The sequence below is a fragment of the Pollachius pollachius genome (genome assembly GCF_949987615.1).
Source record: "Pollachius pollachius genome assembly, chromosome: 11".
In the NCBI taxonomy this organism is placed as follows: domain Eukaryota; kingdom Metazoa; phylum Chordata; class Actinopteri; order Gadiformes; family Gadidae; genus Pollachius; species Pollachius pollachius.
The window spans coordinates 17136122-17153528 of NC_136944.1; the positions used below are offsets into that span (position 1 = coordinate 17136122).

A 17407-nucleotide genomic window follows, 5' to 3' on the forward strand; every position below is an offset into this window, starting at 1 on the left:
CACACACAAACCACACACTCTCTTTGTTGGGTCCATTAACTGGGCATTTGTGGAGATCTATTGCAGATAAGAGATCAGTAGGGTGTACACAAATGACACATGCCTATGTGTCATCATGTCTCACAACAAGTCTCAGCCGGTTTAAACGTAGGGGCATTTTAAGAGAGCCGAGTTTGATATGCACACACACATGTCCATGACCGATTTTTTTAAACTCTCTGTATGAATCACTGAGGTGGCTTAGGGGGGGGGGTGGGTATCGTGTGTCGTATGAGGCAATGATAGCTAGCTAGCTGGCTAACATGCAAACACCTCCTGTCCCTTTTAAATATTTATGGACATGCCACTGCGTCAAATACGCCTTTAGGTATAGGGAAATAGCTACAGGCTTCAGAGCACCATTTGTCAGGGTCACAGTGCCGTCCCCAGTAACAGGTCTGCGCTCAGCAGAAAAAGCACCAGAGGAATTATATGTAAAAAAAGATAATAGCACACGAGGCACTGAACACAGTACCACTGGGATCTACAGCTTAATTTATCTATTTTCATTAATGCATTCATTTATTTCCCCTAGGGGCCGGCCACTCACTCACTCACACACACTAGCACGCACGCACACTCACGTGCGCACACACACACTCATGCACTGGCAGTGTAAACATTGAGCTTGGAACAACTAAATCTAACCATTGGATGAGCCACCACTGCTTGTATGACCACTATCTGGATCCACTCAAACCCTTGAGTCATAAAACAATTGCAAAAGGAATAAAATTATGATTTTATTAAAGGGATACAGCTTGCCCAAGCAGATCATGATGAACAAAAAGTTGAGGAGATCTGGGCAAACAGAACAAAAAGTTGGAGGAACTACTGGGCCAACCGCTGTAGGCCGTAGGACCCAGCAGTAGCTCTTAAACTACCAAAACAACATCAAGACTAAACTACAAAACAAAGCTGTGAAAACTAGACTACCAGATCTCCTCTAAAATAAATACAAAAGGCTGTATCATACGACAGGCTGAGAGACTTTACACTGTGGGCTGACTCTCACAAGTCACAGTAAGCAATGTTCAAACAACAATTCCATCTGGGAATGCATTTCCTGAAGTATGTGGTCAAATGTAAACAGAAATGAAAAACATCCATAAAAGGACAAATGTCAACTATATAGAGAGAGATGTTTTTGTCAAGTCACCCTGCACAGAAATTTCTGAAAGCCCTACCAACACAGAAAAGGCCATTTCCCACTCCATGCTCAACAATGGACATCCTACCTCGAGTGGAGATAACAAGAACTAAATCAGTGTTTAGACGCTTTTAGCCAAAGCACACATAACATTAAGAAGCAGGTAGGGCTAAGACATTTTGCATACATTTTTCTGAATGATATAAACATCAACAGCAAAAAAAGTAAAGGTAGCCCAAATAAAAAATACCTGTATTTGGCAAGCCCCTTATTCATTGTATCCTGTCAAGCTGTCTGGACAGTTGGAGTTTCCTGCTCAACACTAAACCTGAGGAACTATGTTCACTTCACTTCACTTTCTATATATTAATGACTTTCCAACTGGACATTTGCCAGCCCTCTATAACTTTATAATATATATATATTTTTTAATTCCCATTCAAATCTTGAAGAATGCAGAAAGTGCAATATACTTAAGATTTAGCAGAAAGCTAAATATCTTTCTAATATAAATATAAGTCTCCCCTATACCATTGTACTATTTTCATATAATTGCATACTTCAACTAAAGTGGCTAACGCCAGACCTAACCTCAGTCTACATTGAGATTTGGTCTGGGAACCACACATTCATTTCCTCGTATTTGAGGCATGGTTTACGAATGCCCAGAGCCGTTTATTGGGTGCTACGAATGTCTATCAAATGTGTCTGTACGTAGCTCATAGCCAATCGTAACAATTAAACCAGAAAAGTTGCTATTCTTTTTAAATAAACTCTGTCCGTAACTACTTAGAACACTATCTAAGGCTGCATCAAAAGGTAACTTTGCATCTGCAACCATGTTGGATCCATAGATATAAACAAAGTACAAGCTTCGGAGTGTTGCAAAGACGTCGTCATCGTCTAGCTGTCTCCTCTCCCCCGTTCTGTGATTAGTTCCCTCCCTGAAGCGGAAATCGGCTCCATGGAATCCAGGCTGCCTAGCAGCGCAAAATGAAATCTCGTGCAAGGCAGCATGGGAATACCCAGGCTATACTTCGCACTCAATCTTTAAAATCTCCATTCCAACAGGTTTTCCGTCCTGTGTGAAAAGGAAAAATAAAAACAGGTTAGTTATTAATAACGCCATTATAAAATGTCAACCAATCAGGGGCGTGCCAACGAGGTAGCCTGGGGTGGCTCATGCCCTGCAAAAAGAGTCGTAAAATGGCTTCCCCAATAAATCCCCAACAAAAACTAATTTGATTGCATCTAACCTCATATAGATTTTAAAGGGATAAGGTATGCCTTCAGTGGCTAGAAGGGCAGTGATCACACACACAGAGCTATATGTGCATCGATCAGGCACTCTATTGTATGGTATAAAAGGTAAAGTAGAAGTTAGAAAGAAAAAGGAAGAAAATAAGAAACTCTCCTAACATTGTCTAAAGCTTGTTAATGATAATGTTAAGTATGCAGCATGGCAATATCTATGAAGGTATTATTATCATTATTATTGTGAGTGTAAGAGTGACTCAATCAAGTCCAGCTTGTGTCATATGAGGCTATGATAGCTAGCTAGCTGGCTAACATGCAAACGCTTCAAATCAGGATTTGAAGAGAGATTCAAAACTCGTGTACATAAGGCCTATGTTCAGCTCTGCGGAGTCCACTCGTGGACTTGTGCCACGACCTGTCATTCTATCCAACTCATTTACATTTACATTTAGGGCAATTAGCAGACGCTTTTATCCAAAGCGACTTACAATAAGTGCATTTGTTACATTTGTATATTACTACAAACTACTAGGCACCAGAGCACTAACGGACAGATCTGTCCAACATCCAGATGTGAGTCGACGGCGCCTTGGTTCATCCAAAGTAGACCCATCATTTGTCAGGGTCACGGTCCCGTCCCCAGTAACAGGTCTGCGGCCAGCAGAAAAAGGCACCAGAGGAATTATATGTAAAAAAAGATAATAGCACATGAATCAAGGAACACAGTACCAGTGGATCTACATCTTAACTTCATTATTTTCATTGATGTATTTGTTTATTTCCCTTTTGAGGCCAGCCAATAACTCACTCACACACGCACTGGTAAGGTAAACGTTGTAATGTTTAGTAAAGTATGTTCTTACTCATCAGTTCCACTTAGCAGTGATTGTTCTTCGGGTTTCTCAGTGGTCTCCTCAGGGAGAGCCCCGTCTTTAGTCGTTTCCCTGAAACACGGAAGGAGACGTTGTAATGTTGTAGTACCACACACTCAATTAATACATTTAAATTTGATCAATATATTATATTATCATTATTTGTTGTATGCCACAGAATCTGCTATTATTGAAAATGTAACACAAGCTAAAAGTGTAATTTTCTGCTACTATGGTTTAGTATTTAGTTGTTTAGCAGATGCATCCAATATTGACTACAGATACATGTCATTAAGGGGCAGGTAGGGGTTAGACATTAGCAGACATTGGGGTGTGAACCCAGTCAATTTGGCCAGACTAGACGATCGTGAATATCGTGCTTGTTGCTAACAGTACTCTATTATAACTAATACTTATATTACTACTTTACTACTATACTTCTAATGCACAATTATGCAGTTAACGTAAGAAACACATACATACACAAAAAAAGATATCCAAATACATGTAATAAATCGCTTTGAAACCCTTCAGTCTTTCCTCCCCATTGCCCTGTGGTTCAGAATTGCGTTACCATTCCAACAATTTATTGTCAGTAGTTAGGAACGCACTGCTTTGATCATCAACACTAGAACAAATTAACTATTTCATCAGGACGATAAGATCCGATCTTTATCATTGAAAACTCTCTTACATCTTAACCATTGAAATAATCATAGTTTAGCCAATTTTACAAAGTGCAATATATGGCTCCTGGTTTCATACCCATGTCCTGATGGTGGCTGATCACCATCGTTAGGTCTGTTCGGTTCAGTTAACTCATCTCCCTGGTTCTGGGTTTGCCTAGAGGATGATTTCAATATAAAAGTGATGGACAACAGAATTAATGGACTTAAAATGCAATAACAAATATATATCCGATTAATGTATCCAATACATACCTAACAAGTTTCTTGTCAGGAAAATCTCAAACAGTATATTAATATACAGGTCATACTCAGAAAATTTGAATATCGTGCAAAAGTTCATTTATTTCAGTAATTCAACTTAAAAGGCCAAACTAATACATTATGTAAACTCATTACATGCAATGTGAGATATTCCAAGCCTTTATTTGTTATAATTTTGAAGATTATTGCTTACAATTTATGAAAACCCCAAATTCAAAATCTCAATAAATTAGAATATTGTGAAAAGGTTCCATATTGTAGGCTCAAAGTGTCACATTCTAATCAGCTAATTAATCCAAAACATCTGAAAAGAGTTCCTGAGCCTTTAAATTGTCTCTCAGCCTGCTTCAGTAAGATTCACAATCATGGGGAAGACTGCTGACCTGACAGTTGTGCAGAAAACCATCATTGACAGCCTCCACAAGGAGGGAAAGCCTCAGAAGGTAAAAGCAAAAGAAGTTGGAAGTGCTGTATCAAAGCACATTAATAGAAAGTTAAGTGGAAGGGCAAAGTGTGGAAGAAAAAGGTGCACAAGCAGCAGGGATGACCGCAGCCTGGAGAGGACTGTGCGCAAAATGCCTTTCAAAAGTGTTGGAGATCTTCACAAGGACTGGACTGAGGCTGGGGTGAGTGCATCAAGAGCCACCACACAGAGAAATCTGTGAAAAGGGCTTTAAATGTCGTATTCCTCTTGTCAAACTGCTCCTGAACAAAAAACAACATCAGAAGCGTCTTAACTGGGCTAAAGAAAAAAATAACTGGTCTGTTGCTCAAGGGTCCAAAGTCCTCTTTTCGGATGAGAGCAAATTTTGCATCTCATTTGGAAACCAAGGTCCCAGAGTCTGGAGAAAGATTGGAGAGGCACAGAATGCAAGATGCTTGAAGTCCAGTGTGAAGTTTCCACAGTCTGTGTTGGTTTGGGGAGCCATGTCATCTACTGGTGTTGGTCCACTGTGCTTTATTAAGACCAGAGTCAACGCAGCCGTCTACCAGGACATTTTAGGCTATTACACTATTGAAGCATCCTGGTCATCCATAACACCTCAGCAGTGCCACAGGCTGATAGCGTCTATGCCACGCTGCATTAAGGCAGTAATTCATGCAAAAGGGGCCCAAACCAAGTACTGAGTAGGCATACCAAGTACACATATGCATGATTATAGTTTTCATAGGGTCAACATTTCTTTATTTAAAATCCTTTTTTTATTGATTTCATGTTATATTCTAATTTTCTGAGATTTTGAATTTTGGGTTTTCATAAGCTGTAAACCATACTCTTCAAAATTATAACAAATAAAGGCTTTGAATATCTCACTTTGCATGTAATGAGTCTACATATTGTATTAGTATGACCTTTTAAGTTGAACTACTGAAATAAATGAACTTTTGCACGATATTCTAATTTTCTGAGTATGACCTGTATATACCAAAGTCAGCAAATAGGGCTTGTACAGCAGACTGCATCATGGGATTTTTTGTTGGCGATACTCAATGCCGTATATCAACGAAAATTTATCGTAATCTACTGAAAACATAGTTTTGCCGAGGTGGCATGAGAAGCGCTGTGGCAGTTTGAAGCACAACAATTTCTCTCTAATTTTCGCAAAATTAGCAAATCATTTCATGATTGATTGCTAAACAATGACCAAAAAAACATTACTACCAACAGAACATTCCAATGCTCCTATGCTTTCAAAATGGAGGTGGTCATTGTGATGTGACGTTGCAATGAACAAGCCCTATAAACTCTGGATTGTTAGGGTGTGGACCGAAACCCCCCCCCCCCTTCCTTTCTGTTGTGGGTAGTTTGCACTTCATTGAAGTCAAAAAAGTTTCAGCTGCACCCTCGCCCTCCTGTGAGTTGCATGTCTTTTCCACTTGAGTGTTAAAAGTAAAAAGATTTCTGTTGTCTATCAATTTAAGTTTAAGTTCCTCAACTTAATTAAGTGGCATACAGGTTAAAAGCTAAAACATCAAATGTGATGATTAGAATAAACCAAACTAAAAGTCAAATGCATGTTTCTAGTAGGAAGAGTCAAATTATAATTATCAGACTTAATGTCACACAGATTCCAAGCATCATCTTGGTGCTTTTTCACCATTATTCATTTTTATACAAATAATTACTATGTGAAATGTGAAATGAATTCCAGAATTCTAGTTAATATAGAATTCAGAACTACAACGGCGGCTTGTGACGTGCTTTCGAACCTCCGATCAGATGATTGGAACATACATTGTGGCACCAGTTGGCGAATAAACAATACATAACACACAATATAAACACAATGAAACAATAATACACATACACAATAAGAAAACAAGAGATTTCAATTATTTCTACAAACTGGGGACACTCACATCTGTTTCCTTTTTTCGTAGCCGCCGCCACCGCCGCCACCGCCGCCACTGCCGCCACCACCGCCACCAACACCGCCAACGGCACACCAACAGTAATCCAAAACATAGCTGATGGGTACATAGCACCTCAAAAAAATAGCCTTATTTACATGAATGGCGTCATTGAATATGACATGAAATCTCTCACTGTTGCGACACTTAACTGTCTAGATAAAGTAATGGAACCTGATGTCATGGAAACGTCCAACAGAAAGGGGAAAAAAACATCACCTGGCTGGGTACTTTGGTCCTTGTTTGATGTGTGATCTGTTTAAGTTAAGAGATCAGTTCAATGACAATGGTCAGTATATACATACACACATTGTGTATGAACAGCATTGCGTATAAACAGTATAAACAGCTTACCAGAGTCAATGTCAGTCTGTTCACTTGTGTTGTTTAACTGTTGGCTATTGCAGATATGAGAACAGTTTAGCACACACACACACACACACACACACACACACACACACACACACACACACACTAGAAGAAACACATCAGCTTACGTTTCCCTGGGTCTGATAAAGAGGAATCATCTGAATCTGTTGAAGATGAGTTATCTGTTGAAAAGTATGAAGTTATTATAAAGCAACCGGTTACTAAATACGTAGGCCTTGGTTAATAGTGTTACAACTTAAAAGCATTAATTTTTCTCTTACCGGTGTCAAATTTCATGCAGAATTCATCCACTTTTCCATTATCTTTCATTTTGATGCATTTCGCAGTCAGGTTTCCACAATTTGTTTGTATAGGGAATTTGTCAAGTACTGTCTACCCCGATAACAAAAAGAGTAACCATCAGACATTGTTCGGGAACAACGGTAAACAATGAATTACCATACACTACATGATTCAAATAAAACTTCTACACAAAAAGGGAGGAGTGTTACTTTGCATTGTTTCCTTATGCACAGGCTAGCCACGCAGCCTCAGCTAGTTTAGATGATTAAAACAAGGGATGTTGCCTTATTATCATCTATTTCATAGGCTTATAGGCTGTTGTTCATAGAAAGGCAATTAGGCATTAGCCTACGCATTAGGCATATTCGTATTAGTCCACAGACATGCTATTGTTCAAATGAAACAGACCAGACATGTAGGCATAGGCCTATATATTGACAAAGATGCCAATTTATGGATCTAGCAAGTCTTACCGTATTGTCGGCGTAGACTTCAAGCTCAACGTCACACACTTCATCCGGAGGCCAGGGGTATTTAAAATATCCATCTCCGGTTGAAATGTTTTTACATTGTACCTCAATTTTTAGACATTTTTTTCCTAAAAATACGTAAAATGCAAATTAAACCAGAGCGCCAACGGTATCCTATCTAGCGCTAAATAAATAACAACTTGCGACATTCCTTTCAACGATCGCCGGCCAAGCTCACACTACACGACTTTTACCATATAGCCCATACTTCCAGACCCATTTCCCAGTCCTAGTGTATAGGACTGTGCACAATCTGGAAAGAATCCCACAAGTGTGTCCAGTACCGCGCATCCATTTCAATGTAATTTGACAGCGAGCTGCTCTCCTCGGACGGGGTTTTGTTTAAATGTAAAAGTCCTGTTGTGTGAGCTTGGAAAGCGTCTTGCTTCGTACCTGATACGGGTGGTGCGAGAGAAATTGACAGAATACAAATCATATAGGATAAACCATTCATTGTACGATTTAGCTTGGGCTGGGGCAGCTCGGGAGTCAAAGGAAATAATGAATGAATAGTGATCATAGAGACCGACACCTGTCCCAGTGAAATGTGATTTATCACCCCTGTTGGCCAAACCCAGAGTGACGTTGGAGGTGATTCTGATCTGCCCTACAATCAGGCTGGAGACTCCCTCCCCAAGCAGTGACAATAATCAGCCACCTGTGTCGGCAAATATGCCATATGTATATATATATATCTATATAGAGCTATCTCTATAGATATTTATAGAGATAATTCTGTAGCCATCTATATATATATATATATAGATGTCTACAGTATATAGAGATGAGTCTATAGATCTCTATATTTAGATATCTATATAGATCGATCGTCCAATCTACTTACCTGGGATTAAGAGATATGACCATTTGATAACTACCACCAATAAGGGAAAATGAATGCATAACATGATCCTATTGTTTGTAAGACAAACGTTGTCGATACATGGTTGATCGCCCCTCTGTCTGTTCCCATGTAAATGCAACGGCGAATAAGCAAAAAGATCCACAGTAATTGCTGACATTCAAAACACGTTGCATCTTCCGTTCAAACTTTTTTTTTGCATTTTGATTGTGGCCTATGAAAAGCAGCTGACAAATGACCATCAGGCCGGCCGAAAAGCTTTCAGTCTGTCCCCTAAACTTAAAATTGGAAACGTCTTCCTGCACCACATTTCCCTAAATCACGGAGCATGCAAAGCAAAATATTTCGCTCAGTGTGAGGATTCACCCTGATAAGTCGTTTCAGGCAGCAGGAAAAGGTTCAACCTCTTGGGATTCCTATAACATCCTGACCTATATCCAATATAACTAATGAACTGTTGCATCATGTTAATTTTTTTTTTCTTTACTTTCACTTGAAACAAAACATTTACCCTCCCTATAGGAAGACCAAGACCATTTTGGAGGGGGGGGGCCTTCCCTGATTTACTCCAAAGCCTGATCTACCGGTAGCAATCCGTGAATTTGCGGTGGATGTAGCTGTCGGCTAAGCACTGCTCCTTAGCCGACAGCTACATTGTCAGTGTTCAGTGTAGTGTTCACTGGGGCCCAGTGAACACTGTCGTTTACGAATCCTTGTCGAATAATTTCCCTTCCTGGGGACAGTCATCTCCCATGACCTCAAGTGGGAATCAAATATCAGCTCCCTCACTGAAAAAGCCCACCAGAGGATCTACTTTCTTCGGCAGCTAAGGACATGCAACCTGCCCTTGTCAATGCTGACCTCATCACCCCCCTCCCCCCCAACACACACACACATACCGTTAAAAATATACTTTTTAATGTACAGTTAATAATTAATTTACCAAGTGGCTGTATTTAAAGCTACAAAAATAATACAAATTAAATCAAACAAATTTGACGGAAATCTAACTATGCCCAGCTGGTAGGGGTGGCGATGACGTCATCTCTTGCGTATCTGGCATCCACACGAATCCTTAAACGCCTCGTGCTCACTGCACCGTCCGTCAAAGGACGTCGGAAGGCGTGGCTGACGGATGGGGGAGCTTTCCAGGGTCGTTAGAGCCCGAGTAGTGTCACAGTGCTTAAATTTGCATACGCGATCTGATTGGATGACGGATCCGTCGCTACCGAAAAAGTCGAACATTTTTCAACTTTTTGATGGCGCCGAAGGCTCCAACGGAGCGCACGGATCCACAATGCATTGCGCGTCTGTCCCCATTCAAAGTCAATGGGGATCAGTCATCGGACGGATGCAGTGGGCACGAGGATAACGCAAAGGGTCGTTTGTCGTTTTTCCCCGTGGGACCTGGGGCCTCTACGAATAGCCAAATCTCCTAACCTTTATGCCTCCTTTCTTTAACCTTTGTGGAAAACGCCATCGGGTCAAGGAGAGATGAAAAGGTGCTTCCTTTCGAACATAGAAAAAGACAGCACTGTTTAAAATGAATTCGACTCCACTCTTCCTAACCGACGTCTTTGCGCGACGGCGGGTATTGCCGACCTCTAGCGTCTCTAGTGTGAAACTGCAATTTTCCGAAGATTGACTAAAACAAGCGCTCTTAGATCCATGCGTTCTTGTCGTATTGATTTCAATCAGGTTTTCGCCAACCGTGAGAATCACTTAGGTCAGACTTGACCAACGGGAATATTTTAGGTCACTTGAATTCCAATTCACATGTGGAAAAAAAAAGAGGCTAAACTTATTGTGGCGAGCAGCACGGGAAGGACGAGACGGGAGCCCAGATTGAACAATTATGCAGTTCCGTGCCCATACACCGCACGACTACGGACTGCCTTTATTAACGACCACGAACATTACAGAAACACGGGACACCTGACCAACACACACAACACTCTCACTAATGGTCCCGATCACACAACAATGGAACAACACACAATTAACACACAACCAATAAAGACCCCAAACCCGTTAACCCCACTTAACCTAACAGAATAAATTAACAAAACCCCTTTTGTCAACTGACAACCCCAATTCCCAGAATCCCCGCGGCTCCGGAACATGGCGCCCACACCCGTGGTCGCCACATTATGTTGATGTTGAAATAAACCGCCCCCAGTAGTCTTTTTTAAATGTGAAGTTGGCATTTTATTTTCTTATGGTGTATTTTATGTGCTTACTAACCAGCAAAAAATGAATTCATTTGTATTCAAATAATTATGTTTCTGGAATTTGTATCCATTATTAGCAATCATATTTTCTTCTCTTCTATTCTTCTGCTTTACTGCGTCTCTCATGCGTCTTTGTGTAGAGTCGGTAAACTTCGTCGGTGGAATGTTGCTTTAAATATTGCCGCCGTAAAGGATTATGGGATAGCACTATCTCCTTTCCTTTCACAAAGGAAGCTCAGGAGTAACCTATTCTAAAGGAGGGTTAAAGGAAGCATCAAGGCTCCTTTTAGAATTCGAGCATTTTTAGAATTCGATTTCCTCCAAGCACTTCCGGGTCCATAGGAAAGGAAATTTCCTATGCAAAAAAGAGAATTCGTAGAGGCCCCTGGTTAAAAAAAAATGTGTTTGCAGGTATCCAAAATTCCGGGTCCGTATTGACGGTCGGACCAAACGTACAAGACTTCTGCGTTTTAACAGAAAAATCGTTTCCGTGTGGACGGGGCCTAAGCCAATACTTCAATACTATTTTCGCCCTCAATCTTTACAATCTCCATTCAAACGTCTTTTCCCTCCTAAATGAAAAAATAAATAATAACAGGTTAGTACAGTTATAACACCACTATCAAATATCAACCAATGAAACCATAAAAAAAAAAAATAATGGCCCAATAAATGTGTCACACAGAAATGTCTAGAAATAAACATTTTTCGTATTTTGCTTTTTTCTTGCTAAACTCATCTAGGTTTTAAAGGCATAACGCACCACAACTGTCTCAGCCTGTTTACACGAAGGGGCAGCTTATGAGGGCCCTGCTTGATATGCACACACACACACACACACACACACACACACACACAAACACACACACACACACACACACACACACACACACACGGCCATAGCCAGCTATGAGGTCCCCGAAGTTCAGGCCTCGATAACTATTTTTGCAACACATTAACGAATAATGTTTAATGATAGAAGTATAAGGTCGAGGATGGGTTGAATCATAAGATCAGTAAGCAAAGCATGGCAATGCTTCAGACACATTTGCCAATGACTATGCATATGCCTTGCTTTATATCGGTTGGCGGCCGAAGACGTAGACTATGAGCCTCGCATGAGACCTGACAACAATTGAGTGCATCTCTTGTACAACCGGTCCCACCCGATGTCATAACCGTATCATCACCATTTTCAAATCATGTTTGAAGAGCGATTCAAAACGCTTGTAACGGAGGCCTACGTTCAGCGGTGCAGTCTACATTCTCCGGACCACTTTGTGATCTGGTGCCACACCCTGTTATTCAATGCACCACCCCTTCTCTTTTCAGTTATTACGGACACGCCACTGCATCAAATACTTCCTTCCCATAGAAATACCTACAGAAGCCAAAGGACTAGGGTGCCCAACAACCGGATCTGATTCAACGCCACCTTTGCTTACCAAAGGGTGCCCCCCCTCATCTAGCATGGTCACGGTCACATCATCTGTAGCAGCGCTGAAGCCAGCAGAACAAGGCCCCAGACGAATTCTATGACAACAAAGATATAGAACAAGAGGCACTGAACATCGTATGTGGCATCTACATCTCCATTACTTTATTTTAATTATTTTGCTAGTTTATTTACTTCCCTTTTTGCCACTCACTATGCTGTTGTGTCAACTGAATTGCCACTTTGGGGCTAATTAAGTATTAACTTACTTGCTACTTACCTACTTAATAAAATGGGCAATGGCAATGTAAACATTGTTGAGTAAAGCCAGTATGTTCTTACCCATTGGATCCCCTTAGCAGTGACTGTCCTTCAGGTTGTGCAGCGGTCTGCCCAGGGAGAGCCCCGTCTACAGTCGGGACCCTGAGCCAGGGAAGGAGAGACGCCAGCCACAGTTAGTATAATCCTGGTACTGTCTGAACCTCCATTCAACAACTTTTTAGCACAATTAAAAGGTAAGTGGTACCTGCTCAGTCACTCCTCACGCTGTCTCCTGACAGGCAGCATGAAGGGCAAACAGAAACAAGTAAAGGCGCACATTATGACCTACTGGAAGAGTGGGAGCAGATGCAACCAACCAAAGCATCTAATATTGACTTCAGATACATGTCATTAAGGGGCAGGTAGGGGTTAGACATCAGCAGACATTGGGGTGCGAACCCAGTCAATTAGGCTAGACTAGACTATCGTGACTGTCGTGCTTGTTACTAGTAGTACTCTATTATAACTACTACTTCTACTACTGCTATACTTCTACTAACGCACAATTATGCAGTTTACGTAACAAACACATACATAAACAAAAAAGATACCCAAATTCATGTAATAAATCCCGTAATTAGGTTCAAAATGGCGTTAACTTTCCAGCAATGTATTACCCGTAGTTAGGAACGCACTGCTTTGATCATCAAAAAAATCTTCGTAAAACCGAGGTCCTGACTCACTTTGATGACATAAAAGAACCCGGGGCACTTATCGCAAAGAGTAGGGGATATTTGGTGTCCTGGCTAAAACTGCCCAACCAGGCTCATTCAATCTGCCCCCTCTAATCATAACCCTGTATAGTGGGCTGATTCATTAATTCCCTCACTCTCCACCTCAAACTGGTGTGTGGTGAGCGTTCTGGCGCTGATTGGCTGCCGTGCATCACCCATGTGGATGCTACACATTGGTGGTGGTTATTGAGGTCCCTCCCTTCATTGTAAAGCGCTTTTGATTGACCAAAAAAGCGCTATTTAAATTCTATCAATTATTATTAGTAGTATTATCAACATTAGAAAGAATTGACTAATTCAGCAAGATGATAATATCCGATCTTACCATTGCAAAACTCTCTAACATCTTAACCAATGAAATAATCATAGTTTAGTTCATTACGTTCAGTACAGGTAACTCCTGGCTCTGGTTCCTGGTTTGCCTACTGGATGAGTTCAATATCAATGTGATGGACAACAGGACTTATGGACCTAAAATAACAATAACATATCACAGAGTAATGTATCCGATACAAAGCTAACAAGTTTCTTGTCAGGAAAATCTCAAACTGTATATTAATATATATACCAAGGTCAGCAAATAGGGCTTGTACAGCAGACTGCATCATGGGAACTTTTGTAGGCGATACTCAGTCGTATATCAACGTAAATATATACGTTTACTACTGAAAACATATTTTTTCCGAGTTGGCATGAGAAACGCTGTGTCAGTTTGAAACACAACAATTTCTCTCTCATTTTCACAAAATGAGAAAATCATTTCACGATTAACTAGTTAACAATGACTGGTTTGTTAGGGTGTGGACTGAAACCTCCCCCCCTCCCTTTCTGTTGTAGATAGCTTGTACTTCCTTGAAGTCAAGAGTTCAGCTGCACTGTCGCCCTCATGTGAGTGGCAGGTCTTGTCCACGTAAGTGTTACAACTAAAAAGATTTCTGTTGTCTATCAATTTAAGTTCAAGTTCCTCAAATCAATAAAGTGGCATCCAGGTAAAAAGCTAACATGATGATTTGAATAAACAAAACTAGTAGTCTAATGCATGTTTCTAGTATGAAGAGTCTAATTGTAATCTTCAGACATCATTTCACACAGATTCCAAGCAGCCTTGGAAATGTGAAATGTGAAATTAATTCCAGAGAACTTGTTATTCTAGAAAACAATAAAACAATAATACACCTACACAATAAAAAAAGAGATTTCAATAATTTTAACAAACTGCGGACACTCACGTCTTTTTATTTTTCCGTTGACAGAACCACACCCCCACCACTGCCGCCAACACAATTGCCAGCGCCGCCAACGGCACACCAACCGCAGCTGATGGGTATATATCAACTCAAAAAATAGCCTCAGTTACATGTATGGCGTCATCGAATATGACATGAAATTAAATCTCTCACTGTTGCGACACTTGACTGTCACACAACTAGATAATGTAATGGAACCTGATGTCATGGAAACGTCCAACAGAAAGGGGAAAAAACATCACCTGGCTGGATACTTTGATCCTTGGGTGATGATTCATCTGTTTAAGTTAAGAGATCAGTTCAATGAAAATGGTCAGTATATACATACACACATTGTGTATGAACAGCATTGCGTATAAACACAATAAATAGCTTACTTTTCACTGAGTCTGCGTCAGTCTGTTCACTTGTGTTGTTTAACTGTTTTGCTATTGCAGATATGAGATCAGTTAAAGGGTAATTCCGGTGTTAAATGGATTTGGGATATGTTTTGTATGATAACGAGTTGAAACGTTTGTTTTGGAGCACAAAAACCACATATAGACGCTTTCTTCAGTTGGCTGTTTTTAGCCGATTCTATCAAAACGCTATAAACTTGGAACAATGGGGGCACTGGTTATGGTAAAAACTAAATCGCTATTTTAAACCACTTAAAAGGCTAAAAGTAGCCGGACACTTCTTTGGTTGTATAATAAAGGTCTTAACATATAAAATAAGGCATTGAGAACTTTGTAAGTGTACAGATTGTTTATTAAAAATGACATTTTATACACACAATACCATCAGTAGATCACCCGTCGACGCCATTTTGTTTTTAAGACTCGATAAGTAGATTGGCGAACACAGAGCTTGCGTGTTGCTGACGGATGTCGCAATCTCTGTGTTCGTGGCGTCGAACAAAATGGCGTCGACGGGTGATCTACTGATGGTATTGTGTGTCTAAAATGTCCTTTTTAATAAACAATCTGTACACTTACAAAGTTCTCAATGCCTTGTTTTATATGTTAAGACCCTTATTATACTACCAAAGAAGTGTCGGGCTACTTTTAGCCTTTTAAGTGGTTTAAAATAGCGATTTAGTTTTTACCATAACCAGTGCCCCCATCATTCCAAGTTTATAGCGTTTTGATAGAATCGGTTAAAAACAGCCAACTGAAGAAAGCGTCTATATACGGTTTTTGTGCTCCAAAACGAACGTTTCAACTCGTTATCATACAAAACATATCCCAAATCCATTTTACACCGGAATTACCCTTTAAGTACACACACACACACACACACACACTAGATTCTAGTGTTTGTGTGTGTGTGTGTGTGTGTGTGTGTGTGTGTGTGTGTGTGTGTGTGTGTGTGTGTGTGTGTGTGTGTGTGTGTGTGTTTCTTCTAGTGACTAGAAAAAACACATCCGCTTACGTCTTTCCGAGTCTGATAAAGAAGGAAGCATCTGAAACTGTCGAAGATGAGTGGTCAGTGGACAAGTATGAAGCTATTATATAATATTGTTACAAGCATTGATTTTTCTCTTACCAGTGAAAAATCTCTTGCAGATTTCAATGCCCTTTCTGAGGCATTTCATAGTCCGGTTCAAACATTCATCTTGTATAGGCAATGCCGTGTCGTGGCCAAGGTACTTTACTGTCTAAGCAAAAAAAAACAATTGGATAGATAGGATCAAACGTTGTTTGATCCTGAGAAATTTATGATTCCAGTAAAACGTTATCAAATACAATTAAAAGTATTACAGATTTAGAAGCTGCATGTGTCTACAGTTTACCCTTTATATTACTCGTATTAAGCCTACAATGCAAAATGGGTGAAATATTAATTTGAGAGCTTATATGGCCCATATCATTTCTACAATGCTACGAGAAATAAAGTCGATCATGGCTTCAGACACAGTTTGATCTAACCTTATTATCATCGTAGACTTCAACTTCGTCGCACACTTCATCGAAGGGGTACTTATATTCACCGTTGACGGTAATGTTTTTACATTGTAAAGGTACCTCTTCGGGGGGTTTTAGACAGCCTATAAGGTCTAAACGAGATAGGGTTAGTGAAGATTATACATGACTTTTTATGAATGTAAAATGTTAATACAACTGTATATAATATCCAACACCTTCACTATTACGCTATCGACTGCAGCAGTTTATACATAAATAAACATATTGCAACATTCCTTTAAATTATCGTAGGCCAAGCCCACACTTCACTTTAAAACACATGTCTAGCCTACTTCCAGACTAATTTAACAAAGTTAATCTGAGAAATGAAAACAAGTGTGTCAAACCGGGATTTTGTTAAACTGTCAAAGTCCTGTATGGGGAGTTTGGAAGGTATCTTCCTTCTTACCTGTGTCGAGTGATGTGAGAGAGACTGACAGAATACAAGTCATATAAAATAAACCATTCATTGTACGCCTTTGCTTGGACTGGGGTTGCTATGGATGAAGATTCCGCGAGCCTTTCCCCTAAATGAAAGTAGCATGCTCAACGGCCGCCCTTAATACGTCATAGCACCAACGACAAGCATTGGGTGATGTGATCACAGATTAGTAAGGATTCTCGGGAAGTAGGCTATAGCCTTTAGTCTGATGTAGGTTATAATAATGCTATCTCTATATTGAACGGACATAATTTCACGTTCATCATCAGTTATAAGTCAATGAAGTGAATTCAAGTGCAAAAAATAA

At 40.1% G+C, this 17407-nt stretch overlaps 1 long non-coding RNA gene across 17 annotated transcripts; it reads right to left on the reverse strand.

The window, feature by feature from the left end:
* Positions 1-769: 769 nt before the first annotated feature.
* Positions 770-17185, reverse strand: LOC307082773. Of its 17 annotated transcripts, XR_013812235.1 has the most exons (19): positions 17068-17185; positions 16623-16750; positions 16240-16351; positions 16126-16162; positions 14955-14990; positions 14695-14782; positions 12753-12833; positions 12421-12508; positions 8276-11547; positions 7826-7950; positions 7331-7442; positions 7178-7231; positions 7035-7078; positions 6900-6935; positions 6630-6737; positions 4084-4161; positions 3310-3390; positions 2983-3097; positions 770-2270 (listed from the first exon to the last, which is right to left on the reverse strand). It is a non-coding gene; the product is annotated as an uncharacterized lncRNA (long non-coding RNA). The 17 variants fall into 17 exon arrangements; XR_013812236.1 differs by having other exon boundaries at positions 6630-6935; XR_013812239.1 differs by having other exon boundaries at positions 7035-7231.
* Positions 17186-17407: the final 222 nt, after the last annotated feature.